A 17,316-nucleotide genomic window follows, 5' to 3' on the forward strand; every position below is an offset into this window, starting at 1 on the left:
TCAAATGTGTGCCTTTCGATGGTGCTGAAAGATTAACCTCGTCCTCCCGCTTTACAGTTGCCACCTGACCTGCTGTGCATTTCCAACGTTTCCCATTTCGAATTAAAACAAAGTTTACAGTTCACAATGTTCCATCCAGCAAACAAAAAAAGTCCTAATGACAACCCTGCGTCCTGTTTGAGATCCTGATCCACTACTTCCTCATCACCCGTCCATTTCCCGTTAACTCTTTCAGCAGCAACACACTGCTTCAGCTTCACAATTTTAATAAAACATATGCGGCACAGAGAAATGTGTCAATAAAGAATACTTGCATTTATATAGCGCCTTTCACAACCTCAGGACATCCCAAATGCATAAACAGCCAATTAATTACTTTTGAAGTGCAGTCACTATTGTAATGTAGAAAACACGGCAGCCAATTTGCACACAGCAAGGTCCAACAAAGAGCAATGTGACTAGATCATGTGTTATTTTTTAGTGATGTTGGTTGACAGACAAATATTTGCCAGGACACAGGAGAACTCCCCTGCTCTTCTTCAAAATAATACAATGGGATCTGTTAAGTCTGTGTGTTCTAGTTATTGTTAATAAGAATCACTGCACACAGACCACAAGAGTAAATTCAACAGGTCTTTACTAGTCGGAGGTCAGGCTGAACTGCCCAATAAATCATTACACAGCACTTATATACCGGTGTGGTCACCACCGGTATTACAGTATACAGCAGCCAAGATAAAGTAGTGCATCTCTTAAAATAGTTCTCTTAAAGGTGGAACGGTTACATACACCACAGGATCTTTTACGTCCACCTGAGAGGGCAGATGGGACCTCAGTTCAACATCTCATCCGAAAGTCGGCACCTACCTCAGTACTGCACCGGAAGTGTCAGCCTGGATTATGTGCCGACGTCTTTGCAGTGGGACTTGAACCCACAACCTCCTGACCCGGAGGCGAGAATCCAAATTCCTAGGCCATGCTGCACCGAGAGTACCGTATGCAGTTCTGGTCGTTAGCCACGCGAAGGGGTTCATGTAGACCCTAGACAGTGTGCAGGTCACAGCAAAGAGGCTGGTCCCCAGTGTTACAGGGATAAAACTATGAAGAACAACAAGATAATAATTCAGGGGCTCTTCAAACCTCCAAGAAAGAAATGTCTCAGAAGGGGCCTTCAGAATAGGAGAGGGAAAGTAAATCGAAAACTTCGGGTACAGCAATGTGGCCGCCTTATGGAGTTTGTGAAAGGCAGCTTTAGAACATCTGTCAGGAAGTATTTTTTTTTTTTTTTATAAAAGACAAGAGGGTGATCAATAGCTGGAACGAGCTGCCAGGAAGGAGGGTTGAGACCCGGACACTCGAGCCAGTTAAGAAACCGCTGGATGATGTAATAAGAAGATGGTGAGGTTGGTGAAGCAACCTCTGGTGCAGAAAGAAATGTGGTTTGGCAAACCGTACTGGGGAGAAAAAATGGTTACGGTACCTGCCCTGGGCCCAAGGGGGAAGAAACAATGGCCTAGAAATTCAATTAAGCTGAAAAATGGGCACGGAATCAGGCTGTGCGATCTGCCCATGCCCGTTGTAAGGAGTCAAATTCCTGCTGCCTGCTACTTTACATGCTCACAGCTCACAGGCCTGCGCTGAACGTGCTGCTGGCAGGCTGTGTGCTCAGCAGGGAGCCAAAGTTTGCGATGTTCGCACAAGGCCAACTCCACTTAAAGCGTTACTTAAAGCTAGCCTGCGCCTCTTAAAGGCAGTCTGCGCCTCTAAAAGGTCAGCTGCCTTCTGGTGCTGAAAAATGTTAAAGCTGCTTCAGCTCAACAGGCCGGGGAAAAGGTAGCCAGGCTCTCGGACACAGTACTCGAGGCCTTTGGGCAGGGGGTGAACACTCAAACAGAGGCCCTCCAGACGTGGCTCCAGTGCCCAAAGAAGTTTAATGACCTCGGACGAGACGTCAAGGTCAGTGAATGCATCTTTAAAAGCCGTCTCCTACCAACTGTGCCATTAGACTCACACTCTGCTCAAAGCACAACACCCCCATCACTCACCTACCAACAATCTCTGCCAAACACGAGACACACCTCACATTCCTAGCTTCACCTCACCCTTATAATTGCTGCAAGCCTCACACCCACATCTCACAGCTTGAACAGAGTCAGTTATTCAACACATCACCCAAACACATTACAACACACTCATTGACACACTTCCCGTTCTCTTGCAGGAAAAGGTGGCGCATAAGCGGCACCAGCAGGCCTTATCCACCGGGGGACAGCCTCGCCTGCATCACCTCACCCCCTGGGAGGAGACAGTGCTGGCCATTCTTGGTAGGGGCATGGCTGAGCCAGTGGCGGGGCTGAAAGAGTATAAGATACTGGTATACTGGTACGTTATCCTCCTTCTCATGCACATCCCACAATATTTTCTGATTTACAAGCTGCGCATAGTGTAAGCATCCACCTCTTGCTTTACCACCCTCCCCTCACCACAATCCTACCCTTGTGCCTTCCTCATTTCAAAATCATCCAAGAAGTCCAGCCTCCCCAGCAGTGGTTGACCAAGAAGTAGAGTGAAAAAGAATAATAAACATGGTCACTCAATTTCACACACCCAGCCACCAGCTCCTCAAGGTCGTCTTGCCTAGCCATCCGCAGTCTCCCCAGCTGAAAGACAGCAGCCTTCCACCAGCCATGCTACAGCCACTGGGGTAGCACTGCGCAGGAGCATCAGGAGAGGCAAAGGAACATGCAAAACAGTCACTACGGGAATGCACAAGGGTGATTACTTGATGTAATATTGAATGCATATATGGATAAAGTTGGATTGGAAAGTGCTTTGTGGTGGCTTTTATTTAGGCATTGTGGCTAAGAGGACGCTGTGATGGTCATTAAGAGAGGAAAGGTAAGGTGTGGGACTAATGTTGAAAAAGGAATTGGCGTTGTGTTCACTGGTACTGCAGGCGGATGATTCGATCATGGATATGCCGGTCAGAGAGGGGCTGTGGGTTGCCTGCTTCCTCCTCCTCTTCTTCCTCCCTCTGCGAGCAGCTTGTCCTCTTTGCTGCCTCTGCTCCATCTCCATGTCATGCTGCAGCCCAAGGGGGACTGCAACTAGAGGCCCCAGGACTGGAAACAAGTGGTGTTCTTAGAGGCCTTCCTTTAAAAGCCAAAGCCTTGCAAACATCCAGCAACACTCCCTGCACACTTTAACAACTTTTGAAATGTCTTACACCAAGCCACTACTCAAATAAATTGTAAAGGAACCAGTACAAAAGCAAAAATCAAAACTTACCTCAAAGTTGTGGGTGTCCCTCTAAGTAGCGCTGGTGAACGCAGATTCAGCTGGTCATGTTCTGGAGAGGGCTTTGAATGGAGCGGCAACGTCAATGGACATCACAATCTGCCTCATTACTATTTGTGTAGCCCACGCAGGCAACGGCCGCGCTGCCGACCTGCCCAAAATGGCGGCCTCTGCGGGCTGTGCCAGAAAGCGAGGCAGCCGCCATTTCCGGCCATAACAGCCGGCGGCAAGAGGTCTCTCTCATTTCAAGAGCTTGGTGGACAAACGTGGTCTGCAAACTCTGACAGGACACCGTAGTCATGTATTGGCCGATGGTTGGCAAGTGTTCTGGGCGCTCTTCCAGTGGGTAATGTTGCAAGCACACACAGCACTATGCAGCAACACAAGTACAGTTAGATAACGCCAGTTAAAGTTGTGACCTTCCAGTTCGGTGGCCCTGCCATGAGTTTTAATCGCCATCACAAAATTCCTCAGGTCAACAGTTTCTTTGCTAAAAGTTCCAATACATTAGCTGAAACAGCTCCTTTGATGCAATAGCAAATCAAAGTACTCAACGAGCAGTAGCGAATAACAGTTCCGCCTCGCTGGAATAGAATTGTCATCGTGTTGTATGGCAGAAAAGCTTGCATCAACATAACGTCTCATCAACAACAAGAACTTGCATTTATATAGCACCTTTAATGTAGCAATCACATCTTTCAAACATCACAAAGCACACCACATACAATTAATTGCTTTGAGGTGAAGCAGAAATTTCTACAAGATCCCACAAATAGTATTTGGACGAATGACCAGTTAATCTGCTCGGGGAGTGGGGGGAGAATATTGCCATGCAGACTGGCACAACTCAAATGTTGCTATGGATCTTTAAGATGTCACCCCGGAACTACAGAACAGGGAGACGGGACCTCAGTTTAATGTCTCATCCGAAAGGCAGCACCTCCAATAATGTAGGTCCACCCTCAGTTGCCCTTTGGAGTGTCAGCCTAAATTGCGTACTCAAGTTCTGAAGTGGGCCTTGAACCCGCAAACCTTTTGGCACAGAGGGTACTGAGCCAAGCTAAAAATTGCTCATTATTCTCGGCGACGAGGACATAAAAGGCACTTTATAAATGCAAGTTCTTTCTTCTGGTAACTCTATCTTGCCTTGCTCACCAAAGCACACGCCCCGGCAATCCTGCCCAAAAAGTTGCAGCTATTGAATGCAAGAACATAGGAAATAGGAGAAGTAGGCCCTTCGAGCCTGTTCAATAAGATCATGGCTGATCTTCTACCTCAACTCCACCTTCCCACATTATCCCCATATCCCTTGATTCCTTTAGTATCCAAAAATCTCTCGATCTCTATCTTGAATATACTCAATGACTCAGCATCCACAGCCCTCTGGGGTAGAAAATTCCAAAGATTCACAACCCTCTGAGTGAAGAAATTTCTCCTCATCTCAGTCTTAAATGGCCTACCCCTTATCCTGAGACTGTGACCCTTAGTTCTAGACAACCTAGCCAGGAGAAACATCCGCTCAGCATCTTTAAGAATCTTATATGTTTCAATGAGATCACCTCTCATTCTTCTGAACTCAAGGGAATATAGGCCTAGTTTACTCAATCTCTCCTCATAGGACAATCCCCCCATCCCAGGAATCAGTCCAGTGAGGCTTCGTTGCATTCCCTCGAAGGTAAATATATCCTTTCTTAAGGAGACCAAAACTGTACACCATACTCTAGGTGTGGTCTCACCAGGGCCCTATATAATTGCAGTAAGACTTTTTTACTCTTATACGCCAATCCTTTTGTAATAAAGGCCAACATACCATTCGCTTTTCTAATTGCTTGCTGTACCTGTATGTTAACTTTCAGTGATTCATGTGCAAGGACACCCAGGTCCCTCTGAATACCGAAATTTATAATGGGGAAATGAGGAAATGAGAGAGGAATTAAATAAATACCTTGTTTCTGTCTTCACGGAGGAAGACACAAAACACCTCCCAGAAATACGAGAAAATCAAGGGTGTGACGAGAATGAGGATCTTAAAGAAACTATTAGTAAAAAAAATGTACTAGCAAAATTAATGGGCCTGAAAGTCGACAAATCCCAAGGATCTGATGACCTACATCCTAGGGTTTTGAAAAAGGTGGCCATTGGAATAGTGGACGCATTGGTTGTCATCTTCCAAAATTCTATAGATTCTGGAACGGTTCCTGCAGATTGGAGGATAGCAAATGTAACCCCACTATTTAAGAAAGGAGGGAGAGAGAAAACGGGGAACTACAGACCTGTTAGCCTCACATCAGTAGTTGGGAAAACGCTGGAATCTATTATATAAAGGATGCAATAACTGGGCACTTAGAAACTAATAGTAGGATTGGGCAGAGTCAACATGGATTTATGAAAGGGAAATCTTGTTTGACAAACCTATTGGAGTTCTTTGAGGATGCAACTAGTGGAGTAGACAAAGGGGAACCGGTAGATGTGGTGTATTTTGATTTTCAGAAGGCCTTTGATAAGGTCCCACACAAGAGGTTGGTGAACAAAATTAGGGCACATGGAATTGGGGGTAATATACTAGCATGGATTGAGGATTGGTTAACACAGAAAACAAAGAGTAGGGATAAATGGGTCTTTTTCAGGATGGCAGACTGTGACTAGTGGGGTACCGCAAGGATTGGTGCTTGGGCCCCAGCTATTCACAATCTATATCAATGATTTGGATGAGGGGACTAAATGTAACATTTCCAAATTTGCTGATGATACAAAACTAGGTGGCAGGGTCAGTTACAAAGAGGATGTGAAAAGGCTTCATGGGGATCTCGACAGGCTCAGTGAGTGGGCGAGAACATGGCAGATGGATTATAATGTGGATAAATGTGAAGTTATCCACTTTGGTAGAAAAAACAAAGGCAGAGTATTTCCTAAATGGTGAAAGATTGGGGAATGCAGATGCTCAAAGGGACCTGGGTGTCCTTGTACATGAGTCACTGAAAGTGAATGTGTAGGTGCAGCAAGCCATTAGGAAGGCAAATGGTATGCTGGCCTTCATTACAAGAGGATTTGAGTACAGGAGTAAAGAAGTCTTACTCCAATTATATAGGGCCTTGGTGAGACCACACCTGGAGTACTGTGTACAATTTTGGTCTCCTTACCTAAGGAAGGATATACTTACCATAGAGTTAGTGCAACAAAGGTTCACGAGATTGATTCCTGGGATGGCGGGACCAGCGTATGAGAATAGATTGAGTAAATTAGGCCTGTTATCTCTTGAATTCAGAAGAATGAGGGGGGATCTCATTGAAGCATACAAAATTATTACAGGGCTTGATAGGATGGATGCTGGGATGTTTCCCTTAGCTGATAAGTCGAGAACCAGGGTCCACAGCCTCAAGATAAAGGGTAGGCCATTCAGGACTGAGATGAGAAGAAATTTCTTCACACAGAGGGTGATGAATCTTTGGAATTCTCTACCCCAGAGGGCTGTGGAGGCTCAGTAATTGGGTATATTCAAAACAGAAGTCGATAGGTTTCTGACTAGTAAGGGCATCAAGGGATATGGTGATAGGGCCGGTGAATGGAGTTGAGGCAGATCAGCCATGATCTCATTGAATGGCGGAGCAGGCTCGAAGGGCCGAATGGCCTACTCCTGCTCCTATTTCTTATGTTATGTTCTCAATCTCTCACCATGTAAACTCACCACAAGTGAGACAGATCCCTCATCAGTGAACTTTTGCATGTCAATCTCCATGAGGAGCATTTAAGGGCCACAATATTATTCGGGAGATTAATATATTTACCATGAGATTGCACACAATGAAGTTCAGCTGGACTTCAACAGTCTCCTCAATACGTTATCATTGACGACCTTGTGTGAATGTTGTAGTTTTTTTCCACACGTGAACTAGGTGCAAGACACCAGCAAGGTTCAAAACAGTAGTAGATTGCAGGAGGGAGGGAGCTGAGCAGCTCCACAGTTTTGAGGTCCTGAGACAGAACAAGTTAGATTAGGAGAATCTCGATTTCTACAAATTTGGAAAAACAGGAAGAGGGGGGAAAAAAAGTGGAGGATGGTGTGCCTGCAGTGTAGGAGGAATAATCGAGAAAAGTTCAGGGGGAGCAATGGCTACTGTACATGTCAATAAAAGACAGAGACAGAGACAGAGAGAGCGACAGAGAGAGATGCCATTAAAAAATCAATCCAAATAGAAATCCCAATTAGCATTTGGCTCAAATTTTTTTAATCAGTAATTGAACCAATTGCACTCTATGGCAGTGAGGTGTGGGGACCGCTAACACAACAAGAATTTGCAAAATGGGACAAACACCCAATTGAGATCCTACATGCAGAATTCTGTAAAAGTATCCTCCGGACTCAAAGGAAAACCGTAAACAATGCATGCAGGGCAGAACTAGGCCAATATCCATTAATAATCACTATCCAAAAAAGAGCCACCAAATTTTGGAAACACCTAAAAATGAGCAACCCCTACTGCTATCATTACGAAGCCCTGAAATGCCAAGAGAGGACCATAAAGAAGAATACCCTCAGTCAACTAGTCCTGGGACTCAGTGAAGTAACTACTAACACTACTAACAATAACCAGCCCCAGGACAGTGACAGCGTAACACAAAGAATTCGACCCAACACAATCGTCACTAAGCAAAAGGAAAAATATGTCATATTGGGCAGAAACAACAAAAACCCAAAACAAACTCAATTGCTACTTGGCCCTAAACAGACAATACAACATGGCTGATTACCTGACCATGGTAAAGGATAGCAAACTGAGAAAAACCTTGACATTGTACAGACTTAGTGAACATAGCCTGGCGATCGAAAAAGGTAGACACAGGCAGACCCGGCTACCAAGAGAGGACAGGATATGCTCTCACTGCAGTCAAGGAGTGGTGGAGACAGAGATGCACTTCCTCACAGCTTGTAGAAAATATCAGGGCATAAGGGAGAATTTCTACCCAAAATTCACAAAAATATGCCCGGAATTCAAAAATTTGAATGACGACCAAAAACTCCCATACCTACTAGGGGAAGAGAGAAATTGTGTAACCTTAGCGGCACACTATGTTACAGCTTGCCATAAACAGAGGGACAACCACTAAATATAAGAGTATATACAAATTATATGAATGTATATTTATACACTCAGGGATATATCTGTTTATACACTGTATGGATAGATCTGTATTTTTGTGTTGAACCATGAATGTTTTTCGATGCTTTGGCAACATAAGATGTAACTTGTCATGCCAATAAAGCGAATTGAATTGAGAGAGAGAGAGAGAGAGAGAGAGAGAGAGAGAGAGAGACAGAGAGATATTGAACGTACCAAATGAAGTACAAAGACTGTTTAAAATTAATATTGTTTAAAAGTAATATTGTATGTACCCAACAATTGTCAAATCGATTGACACCTACAGAATGTTGGAAAACTGTACCTTTTTGCTATGTAAGCTTTGGCAATATGGTTCTCTGTAAACTTTCATGCCAATAAAGCATTTGAATTGGAATTGGAATTGGAATTGGAGAGAGAGAGACAGAGAGAGAGAGAGAGAGACTGTTTAAAATTAAGACTGTTTAAAATTAATATTGAACGTACCAAATGAAGTACAAAGACTGTTAAAATTAATATTGTTTAAAAGTAATATTGTATGTACCCAACAAATGTCAAATCGATTGACACCTACAGAATGTTGGAAAACTGTACCTTTTTGCTATGTAAGCTTTGGCAATATGGTTCTCTGTAAACTTTCATGCCAATAAAGCATTTGAATTGGAATTGGAATTGGAGAGACAGAGAGAGACAGAGAGAGACAGAGACAGAGAGAGAGACAGAGAGAGAGACAGAGAGAGACAGAGAGAGACAGAGAGAGACAGAGAGAGACAGAGAGAGACAGAGAGAGACAGAGTTTTTTTTGAACTATATAAATGCGTTCTTTCCACATAAGCTGCTGGAATATCCAGGGTCTCCGCTCCTCAACTTTTGGGATGAAGAGTACAGACCCTGAATTCCTAAAAGCTATAAAAGACATTGATATAATTGTGTTAACAGAAACATGGTGCCAAAAGGACATGCCGACCCACTGTCCTCCAATGTACCATGAAATCATTGTGCCCTCAGTAAAGAACACTAAGACACGCAAGGGCAGAACCTCCGGGGGAATCCTGGTGTGGTATAAAGGAGAACTGAACAAACACATCTCACCGATAAAACAGGGAAAATCACACGTATGGCTAAAATTAGATAAAAATATAGGAATAGCAAAAAACGATGTTTACTTATGTGCGATCTACATACCTCCAATAGAATCGCCATATTTTGAAGAGGAGATATTTGACACTCTCCACATGGAAATCAGCCATTTCCAGGCCCAAGGAAAGGTGCTACTATGTGGGGACCTAAATGCAAGGACCGGATGTGAACCTGACTTCATAGACCCACAGGGCAACAACCATGTGTTTGGCCAGACCCCTCTATATGTCACACCAGCCATCGCAAACCGGAACAACCTCGATTGTGAAATAAATAAAAGCGGTAGGGAGGTAGTGCAACTCTGCCGAGCCTTAGGCCTGTACATAGTTAACGGTAGGTTCAGAGGGGACTCCTTAGGGAGACTCACATATTCCTCAACTCTTGGGTCTAGTGTGGTGGATTATACAATCACTGACCTGGACCCCTGCGATATCAACGCATTCACTGTCAGGCAGCAATCCCCCCTCTCAGACCATAACCAAATAAATGTGTACCTTAAACTTTCTGCCCAAACTACAGACACAAAAAAGGAACCCAGTAAGCTACATAAAATAAACCAGACATACAGATGGGCCCCAGACAGTGGAGATAAATTCATCACAGCACTAAATTCACCTGATCTCACAAGTAAAATTTCAAAATTTAAAGAAAATCTATATGAGATCACAAGAGATGGTGTAAACATGGCCATAGAGGATATAAATATGATCTTCCATGAGGCAGCTGTAAAAGCCGACCTCGTGAAACAGAAGAGGAAGCGTCACAAAAGACAAAATAAAAATAAGAAATGGTTTGACCACGAATGCAAAAATGCCAGAAAAGACCTGAGAAAAATATCAAACCAAAAGCATCGCCAACCAAACAATCTGGACCTACGTACTAGATACAATGAAACCCTCAAAAGGTATAAACACACCATTAGGAACAAAACACAAAACTATACCCACAAAATACTCGAAGAAATTGAAAACTCCACCAATCCAAAACAATTCTGGGAAATGTGGAATAACCTGAGTACAACACAATTGCAAGCATTACCAATCCAAGATGGCGACATCTGGAGAACACATTTTGAAAACCTCTACAAAGACATCCCAATAAACGAAACAAACCCAAGTCAACATCAGGTCACAGAAAAACTCCACACATTAGAAGCAACAATTAAAGACAACCAAAACCCTCTAGACTCCCCAATCACATGGAAAGAACTGGCCACAAAAACAAAATCTCTCCACCTAAAGAAAGCCTGTGGCCCAGACAACATCAAAAATGAAATGCTCAAGTTCAGCAATATGGAGATGCAGGGTGCGGTACTCAAATTATTCAACATCATATTACGTTCAGGCTGTTTTCCCGATATCTGGTGCCAAGGACTAATCTCCCCCATATATAAAAGCGGAAACAAATCAGACCCAAATAACTACCGCGGCATCTGTGTCAACAGTTGTCTAGGGAAGTTATTCTGCAGTATTCTAAATAGTAGATTACTTGATTTTCTTAACAAACATAATATCCTCAGAAAAAAACAAATAGGCTTTCTTCCAAAACACCGCACCGCCAACCATATCTATACCCTTCACACCCTCATTGAAAAACATATACACCAAACAAAAAATGGGAAAATATTCGCCTGTTTCATCGACTTCAAGAAAGCCTTTGACTCTATATGGCACGAAGGGCTCTATTATAAACTTCTTCAGTGTGGAATAGGGGGCAAAGTCTATGACCTTATTAAATCAATGTATCTGAAAAACAAATGCGGGGTCAAAATTGGAGACAAACGCACCGATTTCTTCACCCAGAGAAGAGGCGTCCGGCAGGGCTGCAATTTGAGCCCGACCCTGTTCAACATATACATAAATGAATTAGAAGACATGCTGGAGCAAAGCGAGTCACCAGGTCTCCGTCTCCTTGATGGAGAAGTGAAATCCCTGTTCTATGCGGACGACCTGGTTCTGCTGTCTCCCACAGAACAGGGATTACAGCAACAACTAGACCTACTCGACAAATACTGCCAAAATTGGGCTCTAACAGTAAATCTAAAGAAAACCAACATCATGATTTTTCAAAAAAGGCCCAGATGTCAGGAAAACAAATACCAGTTTACCCTCAGTGATACCACTATAGGACACACTATGAGCTACACCTACCTTGGTCTAACTATTACAGCATCAGGGAGCTTCAGCATAGCAGTGAATGCACTAAAAGAAAAAGCCCGAAGAGCCCTATATGCAATAAAAAGAAAATTCTACAACATCCAAATCCCAATCAAAATCTGGCTCAAAATATTTGACAGCATAATCCTGCCCATTGCACTGTACGTTAGTGAAGTATGGGGCCCGCTAAATCACCAAAGCTACACTAAATGGGAAAAACACACAATAGAAGCCCTACATGCAGAATTCTGCCGAAGCATCCTTCGCACCCAAAGAAAAACGCCAACAAATGCATGCAGAGCCGAACTAGGCAGATACCCACTGATAATAAACATCCAAAAACGAGCACTAAACTTCCTAAATCACCTCAAATCTAGCTCCCCAGACACCCTTCATTTCAAAGCCTTTCAGACCCAAGAGCTAAACCCAGAAAAGAGTCCCCTGAGTCAGCTGCTACTGAAACTAAGTACTCAGCCGGACCCTGACCAGCCCCAGACCAACACAGCCGTCCAAACACCAATCCGAGTGAACCAAATCATTAAACAATGCAAAGAAACCTACCTGGAACATTGGAACAAAATAACCGAAAGCCAAAGCAGATTAGAATGTTACCGGGCCCTAAAAAGAGAATATAAACTGGCAGACTACCTCACGACCATCAGAGACACAAAACAGAGACAGACCCTCACCAGGTACAGACTAAGCGACCACCAACTGGAAATTGAAAAAGGCAGATACAAGAAATCCTGGCAGCCTAGAGAGAATAGAATATGCGATCAATGTCTGGCCGGCGAGGTTGAAACAGAAATGCATTTCCTCCTAAAATGCAAAAAATTCAACACATTAAGAAACATATTATTCAACAAGCTAAGCCAAACAACCCCAGATTTCAAGGAATTGGATGACCTGTCAAAATTGAGATTAGTCCTGGGAGAAGGAGACAGACCATACCTTGGGGCCAAATATGTAACAACATGTCACAACCTGAGGACTGTTTAAAATTAAGACTGTTTAAAATTAATATTGAACGTACCAAATGAAGTACAAAGACTGTTTAAAATTAATATTGTTTAAAAGTAATATTGCATGTACCCAACAAATGTCAAATCGATTGACACCTACAGAATGTTGGAAAACTGTACCTTTTTGCTATGTAAGCTTTGGCAATATGGTTCTCTGTAAACTTTCATGCCAATAAAGCATTTGAATTGGAAAATTGGAACTGGAATTGGAGAGAGAGACAGAGAGAGAGACAGAGACAGTTAAAGAGAGAGAGATAACCTGTCAGGGAATTGAATCCTCACCACTATACTATCAAGGGCCTGGTAGAGGAAGTAGTTATGCAGTGTTTGAGACAAAGACTCGAACACACACACACACAGACATGTGTGCCTGCTCTCTATGTTTATGTGTAAGTCACATATTTAATAAGCTTTTCTGAGTGTCATGGATTCATAGAAACTTACAGCACAGAAGGAGGCCATTCGGCCCACCGTGCCTGTGCTGTCTCTTTGAAAGAGCAGTGGTGCTCAGTCCCACCCCCGCTTTTTGTCCGTAACCCTGTTAATCTCTTTCTCTCTGTCACTCTCTCCCTCATCCGCGCCCCACACAAAAGGGAGAGAGAAACAGAGAGAGAGAGAGAGCTCTATACTAACGAGGAACTGGTGCAGGAAGTTGTTATAAGGTTCTTCACATGCCAGTAAATCCTTAAAAGTTATTTTTGATGATTTATTTCTGTTCTACTTTTCCAATGAGGATTTTAAGGAGTTGCACAACATTTTAAAACTGGAGCTTTTATAAAAACTTCCTCCACATCGGGGAATTAAACCCCGGTCTCCCGCGTGACAGACGGGGATACTCACCACTATACTAATGAGGAATTGGTGGATGTTTGATCTGTCAAAGCAACAATTGAGCTGTGAACAGAACTCGACAAAAGAGTTCTGAAAAAAACAAAGTCCTTGTGTTCCAGCAAAGATCCAGACATCAGGGACCCAAAATAAATTTCACACTAGGAACAACCAAAATTGAACAAACCACTAACTACACATACTTGGGCTTAAAAATCAGTTCTACGGGAAATTTCAAACTGGCTGTGAATGAACTGAAAGAGAAAGCAAGAAGGGCTTTCTATGCCATTAAAAAATCAATCCAAATAGAAATCCCAATTAGCATTTGGCTCAAAATTTTCAAATCAGTAATTGAACCAATTGCACTCTATGGCAGTGAGGTGTGGGGACCGCTAACACAAAAAGAATTTGTAAAATGGGACAAACACCCAATTGAGATCCTGCATGCAGAATTCTGTAAAAGTATCCTCCGGACTCAAAGGAAAACCATAAACAATGCATGCAGGGCAGAACTAAGCCAATATCCATTAATAATCACTATCCAAAAAAGAGCCACCAAATTTTAGAAACACCTAGAAATGAGCAACCCCCAATGCTATCATTACCAAGCCCTGAAATGCCAAGAGAGGATCATAAAGAAGAGTACCCTCAGTCAACTGGTCCTGGGACTCAGTGAAGTAACTACTAACACTACTAACAATAACCAGCCCCAGGACAGTGACAGCGTAATACAAAGAATTTGACCCAACACAATCGTCGCTAAGCAAAAGGAAAAATATCTGTCATATTGGGCAGAAACAACAAAAACCCAAAGCAAACTCAATTGCTACTTGGCCCTAAACAGACAATACAACATGGCTGATTACCTGACCATGGTAAAGGATAGCAAACTGAGAAAAACCTTGACAATGTACAGACTTAGTGAACATAACCTGGCGATCGAAAAAGGTAGATACAGGCAGACCCGGCTACCAAGAGAGGACAGGTTATGCTCTCACTGCAGTCAGGGAGTGGTGGAGACAGAGATGCACTTCCTCACAGCTTGTAGAAAATATCAGGGCATAAGGGAGAATTTCTACCCAAAATTCACAAAAATATGCCCAGAATTCAGAAATTTGAATGAAGACCAAAAACTCCCATACCTACTAGGGGAAGAGAGAAATTGTGTAACACTAGCGGCACACTATGTTACAGCTTGCCATAAACAGAGGGACACCCACTAAATATAAGAAAAGAGTATATATAAATTATATGAAAGTATATTTATACACTCAGGGATATATCTGTTTATACACTGTATGGATAGATCTGTATTTTTGGGTACAAACATGAATGTTTTTCGATGCTTTGGCAACATAAGATGTAACTGGTCATGCCAATAAAGCGATTTGAATTGAATTGAATTGAATTGAGTGACAGAATGAGAGAGAGAGAGCAACAGAGAGAGACAGGCAGAGACACAGACACAGATAGAGAGAGACAGAGAGAGAGAGACAGAGACATACAAACAGAGACAAAGAGAGACTGAGAGTGAGAGGCAGAGACAGAGACTGGGAGAGAGAGAGCTACACAAACAGGGACAGAGAGGAGCAGAGACAGAGAGAGACCGAGACACAGAAAAAGCGAGACTGGGAGAGAGAATGAGACAAAGGAGGCTATGATATTGACTTTTTCCTGCTGTACTTAAATTAAAGAACTACCAGAAGTGGGGCTCGAACCCACGCAGGTATAAACCCATTGGATCTTAAGTCCAACGCCTTAACCACTCGGCCATTCTGGTGCCGGTTTTGCTTGTGGACAGTCTCTGTGAGAATCGGACTTCAAGCCCCACCCTGCCACAGAGCTGTGTCCAATTTTAGGCACTAGACATTAGGAAAGATGTGAAGGCTGAGGAAAGTATCCCAGCTTGTTACCCAAGTGACTGGCAGACACACAGAAACACAGGCAGACACAAAGAGACACAGACATAAACACAGGTAGTTGCAGAAAGACACAGACATAAACACACACAGATGGATGTAAACAGACATAAATATAAACATAATCCCAGACAGACAGTGACTCAGACATAGAGAGGGACAGACAGACAGAGAGAAACACTGTCGGTAATTTACCTGATTTTTGTTCTATTTCTGACCGTATATTTGATGAATACTTGCAGATCAATGAAAACGAGAAAAATCTCGAGCTGTTGAAAGTTGTGGGATTGAATCCCGCTTAACTCAGGATTAGTTTTCCAGGGATTTGGTTACATTTTGAAATGAAATGGGATGAAAAATGCTGGAACTGTAGTCGGCAAGATTCGAACCTGCGTGGGTAGACCCCAATGGATTTCTAGTCCATTGCCTTAACCACTCGTCCACGACTACTGGTTTTGTAAGACTTTAAATGTTGCTCAGATAAAATCGCAATCATCCATCGTTCTGGAGCAAAACAGCACTCAGTCCCTGAACAGTCTCCGCACAGGACAATTCTCAGAGACAATCTCCTCTCGCAGTTTTTTGATTTTTCTCTATAACTTTATAACACGATGCTACAGCAAGAAATATCATTAAAGAGGCCGCCGCGATCTGAATTCCGGTCTTATGGTGTAACAGGCGAGGATGCTCACCACTGCACTAACGAAGGACATTGCAGTGCGTTCCGTGCAGAAGCGCAGACCAAGAATCGCACTGTGGACAGACCGGCGGGCGGGGCGATTTTATTTAACACCTTTCTGCAGCTCCTTAAAATCCCCCTTGTTAAAAGAGAGCAGAAAAAAATCAATGTTAAAATCCTCCATTTTTGTCAATGTCTCTCTCTCTGTGTTTCTCTCTCTGTGTGTCTGTCTCTCTCTCTGTCTGTCAGTGTCGGTCTATTTCTCTCTCTCTATCACTCTCTGTCGCTCTCTCTCGGTCTCTCTATCTCTCTCTCTCCCTGTCTCCTTCTCACACTCTCCAGTTCTGTTCACAGCTCCATTGTTGCTCTGATAGACTTTGCTTTCATTAGTTCCTCGTTATTATAGTGGTGAGTATTCCCACCGGTGAGGAAGACCAAGTGAGATACAGACTGAAAGGTATAGAATCATTTCACAATTCCACCTCTTTGTTAGTTGAGAGTGACAGAGAGAGAGTTAGAGAAAAATGCAGATTCAGCAGATGGTAAAAGAGCATTTTAAGAATTACAATTAAATATGGAAACTTACTTTTCAGATCAATAAACATCTCATTATTTGATTGATTAAGATTCAGCGGATGGCAAACGAGTGTCACTGAGCAGGATGAAAAGAAATCGGTATTAAGTTAAAGAGATACACGGAGTGGGGTTCCACCCAAGTTGGGTTTAAATCCATTGGATCTTAAGTCCAACGACGTAACCCCATTTTTTTACTCTTCTATTTTTCTCTGTAGCTTTTAAACACGAAGTTACACGAAGAAAAATAAACACTATTTCACATAGTAAAGAGGCTTCCTCCGGGTCGGGGAATTGAACCGCTGCCTCAGGTGGGTGAGAGGGGGTACTCCACTATACTGACCGGCAACAGGACGGAGGACAGCGCTGGGCGTTCACTGCAGAAGCTCAGAGCAAGAATGGCGCTGTGAACAGACCTGGGCTCATTCACCAGCCCCAGAGGGAGGAGTGAGCAAGGAGAGGGAAACAAAGAGCGAGAGAGACACGGAGAGAGGCAGAGAGAGACACAGACAGAGAGACAGAGACAGTTAGAGAGACGGAGACAGACAGAGAGAGAGAGAGCGGGAAACAGTCAGTGAGACAGTG

The 17,316-nt window shown here is 43.2% G+C and overlaps 1 protein-coding gene and 1 non-coding gene across 2 annotated transcripts in view; both read right to left on the minus strand.

Annotated features, from left to right (window-relative positions):
- Window positions 1-17,316, minus strand: part of LOC147105998 (E3 ubiquitin-protein ligase TRIM33-like) — a 161,955-nt gene that overhangs the window by 49,603 nt on the left and 95,036 nt on the right.
- trnal-uaa (transfer RNA leucine (anticodon UAA)) lies at window positions 15,258-15,340 on the minus strand. The gene has a single exon. It is a non-coding gene; the product is annotated as a tRNA-Leu (tRNA).

The sequence above is a fragment of the Somniosus microcephalus genome, chromosome 16 (assembly GCF_052327205.1).
Source record: "Somniosus microcephalus isolate GS21.2 chromosome 16, FLI_Smic_1.0, whole genome shotgun sequence".
In the NCBI taxonomy this organism is placed as follows: Eukaryota; Metazoa; Chordata; class Chondrichthyes; order Squaliformes; family Somniosidae; genus Somniosus; species Somniosus microcephalus.